The sequence below is a fragment of the Macadamia integrifolia genome, unplaced genomic scaffold, assembly GCF_013358625.1.
Source record: "Macadamia integrifolia cultivar HAES 741 unplaced genomic scaffold, SCU_Mint_v3 scaffold31, whole genome shotgun sequence".
Taxonomy (NCBI): Eukaryota; Viridiplantae; Streptophyta; class Magnoliopsida; order Proteales; family Proteaceae; genus Macadamia; species Macadamia integrifolia.
The window spans coordinates 271,900-277,509 of NW_024869204.1; the positions used below are offsets into that span (position 1 = coordinate 271,900).

General features: G+C 38.5%; 1 non-coding gene across 1 annotated transcript; it reads left to right on the plus strand.

Annotated features, from left to right (window-relative positions):
- Positions 1 to 3,751: 3,751 nt before the first annotated feature.
- Positions 3,752 to 3,858, plus strand: LOC122067761. The gene has a single exon (XR_006136867.1). It is a non-coding gene; the product is annotated as a small nucleolar RNA R71 (small nucleolar RNA).
- The last annotated feature ends 1,752 nt before the right edge of the window (positions 3,859 to 5,610 follow it).

Here is a 5,610-nt window from a genome sequence, read left to right on the forward strand (position 1 = left end):
TCCGGACATATCTTAAACAAATAAGGATCATCCCATAAAAAGTGATTAACTTGGGAATGAAACCTATACTTATCTTGGGTGGACTAGTGATCCGGAGTCACACCTGAAACTAAGAAGTTGACAATGTCAGCAAACCATGGTTCACTAGACATTGTAAATAATTGTTCATCTGGAAAGTTCTCGTTGACTGGAGAATCAACAGTCAAGGAATTGCGAAGCCGGGATAAATGGTCTGCAACTAGGTTTTCAACTCCTTTCTTATCCCTAATTTCTAAATCAAACTCTTGCAAAAGTAAAACCCACCTAATGAGACGGGCTTTGGCATCCTTCTTCTGAACTAGGTATCTGAGGGCAGAATGATCAATATACACCACCACATGTGAACCAACTAAGTAAGACCGAAACTTTTCTAATACAAACACAACAGCTAAAAATTCTTTTTCAGTGGTTGTATAATTGAGTTGTGCATCATTTAAGGTCCTACTAGCATAGTAAATGACAGTGGGCAACTTATTAATCCTTTGACCCAAAACTGCTCCTATGGCAAAATCCGAAACATCACACATCAGTTCAAAAGATTCAGTCCAAACAGGTGGTTGAACAATGGGTGCATTGGTCAACTCCTTCTTAAGTTGTTTGAAGGATTCTAGGCACTCTTTAGAAAATTCAAAAGTTTGATCTTTGACAAGTAATGAGGTGAGAGGTCGGGCTAACTGACTAAAGTTCTTAATAAACCTTCTGTAGAAGCCTGCATGCCCTAGAAAAGACCGAACATCCTTAACAGATTGAGGAGGTGGTAAATTATCAATTAAATCCACTTTGGCTCTATCTACCTTAATTCCCTCCTTGGATATTACATGGTCTAAAACAATACCAGATTTAACCATAAAATGACATTCTCCCAATTCAAAACCAAATTCTTAGATATGCACCTTTTCAAAACTAGGGAAAGATGATGAAGACATTCAGAATAGGAATTCCCATGAATTGAAAAGTCATCGATAAATACTTCTAAGAATTTTTTGACCATGTCAGAAAAAATGCTCATCATGCATCGTTGGAACGTAGCAGGGGCATTGCAAAGCCCAAATGGCATACGCCTGTAAGCAAATGTTCCATATGGGCATGTAAAAGTGGTCTTATGTTGGTCCTCTAAAGCAATTGGGATTTGGTTATAGCCAAAATATCCATCAAGAAAACAATAGTATTCATGTCCAGCTAACCTCTCTAACATCTGATCAATGAATGGCAATGGGAAGTGGTCCTTCCAGGTTGCCATATTAAGTTTTTTGTAGTCAATGCACACACGCCATCCTGTTTGGACACAGGTAGGGATCAAATCATTATTGGCATTAGGAACTACAGTCACACCAGACTTCTTAGGCACTACGTGAACTGGGCTTACCCATTGGCTGTCAGAAATAGGATAAATTATTCCATGATCCAAGCACTTTAGGATCTCTTTCTTAATAGCTTCCATCATCACTGGGTTAGCTCTTCTTTGGGGTTCCGTGGATGGTTTGGAATCCTCCATAGGATGTATATGATGTTGCACAATATCAGGCCTTATACCCTTGATATCAGCCATGGTCCAACCTAGGGCTTCCTTATTATCTTTTAACACTTTAAGTAACTCCTCTTCCTGGCTAGAAGTCAAATTTGAAGAATTATTACAGGAAGAGTCTGGTCAGGCCCTAGGAAAGCATATCTCAAATTAGATGGCAACTCCTTAAGATCTAGCTTAGGGGGCTCAACTATGGAAGGTTTGGGAATGGAATTGGATAGGGGTCCTAAGGGCTCCACAAGTGTGTGAAGACTCAAGACTTCAGAAAAGAAATTTTCACTATCATCATCCAACTCATCCATACACTCTTGGAATTCTGAATCAAAATCAATATCAAAGTTGGTAACTAAATCATCAGAAAAATCTAGAAAATCCTCAAGCATATTGATCTCTTCTTCCATATGTGATTGCTTGCCAATCCTAAACATGTTAAACTCAACAGTTTGGTTACCAAAAGATAATCTTAGGAAACCATTCCGGCAATTGATTAATGCATTACTGGTTGCTAAGAATGGTCTTCCTAGAATTATTGGGATCTCAACCTTGGTTGAGAAGGGCTTAGTATCTAACACAATGAAATCAACAGGGAAAATAAATTCCCCCACCTTTAGTAAGACATCCTCAACCATCCCTTTAGGAATCTTAACAGACCTATCTGCCAATTGAAGAGTAGTTCCAGTGGTTTTCAATTCTCCGAATCCTAATTGCTTGTACACATGGTAAGGTAAAAGATTCACACTTGCGCCAAGGTCAAGTAAGGCATGCTCAATATAGGTGTTGCCTATGACACAAGATATGGTAGGGCTCCCTGGATCCTTATACTTGGCTGCTATGGGCTGAGTAATTATGGAACTAATGTTACCTGCCAAGAACGCCTTTTTGGGCACACTAGTGATACGTTTGTGAGTACACAAATCTTTTAGTATCTTTGCATAGGCGGGGATCTGGGATATGACATCCAAAAGAGGGATGTTCACTTCTACATTTTTGAAGACTTCTAAAATTTTATCCATGGAAGCAGTCTTCTTTTTGTTTACCAAGCGATTAGGAAATGGGATAGGATGAACATAAGGACTGTTAGGGATTTGTCCCTGTTCAGAAGAATCATTTTTGGTTTCCTCAACCAAATCATCTTTAGTTTCAGAAAAATCTTTAGATTCATCAGACGAACCTGGAACAAGAGGCACACTTGTGTCCTCAACTGAAGAAGAGTTAACAGGAGTAATAGAAGGGAAAGATTTAGGAACGCATTGTAGGTACTCTCTACCACTCCTAAGGGCATAAACAACATTACATTGGTTAGAGGGCCCTTATTGAGTCTGACCTTGTACTATATTATTCAGTGGTGCATTAATTGGTCCTTGTGAATTAACAGGCTGATGATGCCTAGGGTTAGGCTCTAGTTGACTGGGTAAAGTTCCTTTCTCCTTCTCACGCATAATTGAGACAACTTGGGTAAGTTCTCTCGTAAGATTTTGATGGCTTGTTATGAGGAGGGCCATATTTTTTTCCAAGTCACTTATTCTACTTGCCTCTCCAGTGTTGGAAAACCCAGGGGGTTGCTGATAAGATGATAGGAGAGGGGGCCTAGGAAAACTCGCCTGAGGTCCTATATTTGACCTAGGAAAAGTATTTTGGGAAAAGGATTGTTGTGCAAAGGGAGGCCTTTGGGGTCCAGGTTGACCTTGATTATAGAAATTGGAAGGTCCTACTTGGTTGCCCTGATTCCAAGAGAAATTTGGGTGATTTCTCCATCTTGGATTGTAGGTGTTACTATATGGATTATTCTGGTATAAGGCATTAACACTATCATTAGAAGTGCCCCCAGAGGTGTTGGGGCATTCTTCTATGACATGTCCAGGGGATTGGCACCAAGCACATATCTTAACCAAATTGACTGATGATGGCTCTCTAGGAACAATAGCCTCAATCCTCTTGATTAGGCTATCCAAATGGGCTTCCTTGGCTACTATCCCATCCACAAAATATCCTTTTCCTCCTATGGTTCTTTCACTCTCTTGGGTTGATTCCCACTCACGGGTTTTGTCAGCTAAGTCAAGTAAGAATTCCCATGCCTTTCCTTCATCTGTAAAGGATGTGAATCCCTCAGGGCACATAGACTCTATCATTTGTTTAGTTGGGTAATCAATACCCTCATAAATTATTTGACATAAATGCCATAGGTCTAGGCCATGGTGAGGGCATTCTTGGAGTAGATCCTTGAATCTCTCCATAAGTTTGGAAAATGACTCACTAGGCTTTTGCCTAAACTGAAGGATATCACTTCTAAGCTTATTGGTCTTGTGAGTTGGGAAAAACTTCTTAAGGAAGACAACTGTGAACTGTTCCCATGAGGTTATGGAATTTGTGGGTAACCCATACAATCATTTCTTAGCTTGGTCTTTCAATGCAAAAGTGATAAACCTGAGCTTAACAGCATCATCAGAAAGTTGTTGGATCTAAATTAGAACACATACCTCTTCAAATTCCCTTAGAAATAGGTATGCATCCTCAGAGGTCAACCCATGGAAGTGGGGCAACATAGTGATGTATTGAGATTTGAGTTCAAAATTATTCCCCTGAGCTTGTGGTAGAACTATGCAGGAAGGTTGGGCTGTTCTAGCAGGGTAGAACCTATCTTTCAGAGATTTAGATGAAGGGTTTTGCTGTTGGTCTCCCATATTGAAGGGTTTTAAAGAGAGCAAACGTATAGAGTCACTACTTGTTGGATCTCTTCTTTCTAACCGATTCTTAGTATTACGTACCCACTTAACACTCATGCAACAGAAAAACCACCCACAACTAAAGTAAGACAAGCACAAAAGAATGGATAGCAAAACTTTTTTTTTTTGATGATTTATTTTATTTTATTTTATTTTTTGCTTTTTGAGAGCTTACCGGCAGGGATCCGGGGTTGCTCAGGTCAATTCCTGAGGTACTGCTACAGGGTGAAACCTGTCTTTATCATACTGTGAGGCATGGCGACCTCCACTGATACAACTATTATTGCAAGTTGTTCTTCTCAGGAATTCAATAAAAGAAAAGGAAAAATATAAAACAAAGCACTCCGATTTACCAAAAGAAAGTGAAAAATAACATGGAACTGTCTCCCCGGCAACGGCGCCAAAAACTTGTTTGAAATTTAAAATGTAACCGCAAGCGTACAGATCAGTGTAGCTACGGGTCGAACACAAGGAGAGCAGCCACTTTATTTTTTATTTCTTTTAATAATGTGAAAGTGAAATGATTAATGGTTGTGATCTAATTCTAATTACCGTCCTAAACATATGTATCTAAAATAACGTCCTAACCATTCGTCATCTAAGAATTTAAAGACGCAAGCCACGCAATTAAAATTAAATAAATAAATAACTGAAAATAAACAACCCACACAATTAAATTAAAAAAAGTAAATAAATAAATAAAGGAAAAAATGCTGAAATAAAAATAAAGTAAAAGAAAGGGGATAAAGCTAGAGAGAGGCTCACAAGTAGGTTTCTCTACTTAGCCCGAGGGATGCATCATAATATGAGCTTCCTTATTTGACCAGAGAGTCACTCTTACAAGGGTTTCTCTACTTGGCTTTAGGGAAAGGAAGACAATTAAAATAAAAGTAATAAATTGATGGTTCTATGGCTAGGAGGGGCAAAGCCAACACATACACTAGCCATGAACCTTGGGGGAAAGGGATAACAATAATGTAACGACTGAAAATAAAAATCATAAATTAAGAAAGAAAGGGTAGTCAGAAGAGGGAATGAGAGGGGGGAGAGAAGACTACTGAAGGAGCCTACTTACTTGAATCAATGCTTGAACTTGAAAAAAAAAAATTATTGCTCCACAGCTCGTGATCTTGTCACCTAGATCTAAGCCTAGAACTATAACTTAAAAAAAAATTACAACTCAATTGCATAAATCATAAACATAAAAAGGCTGAATAAAAATAAAAGAGTGCTTGCATTAATTGACATAAAAAAAACTATTACAAAAGTGATTAAAGCAAAAATAGATAAGAACTAGAACTAAAGAGAGAGCAAGAGAAAGAG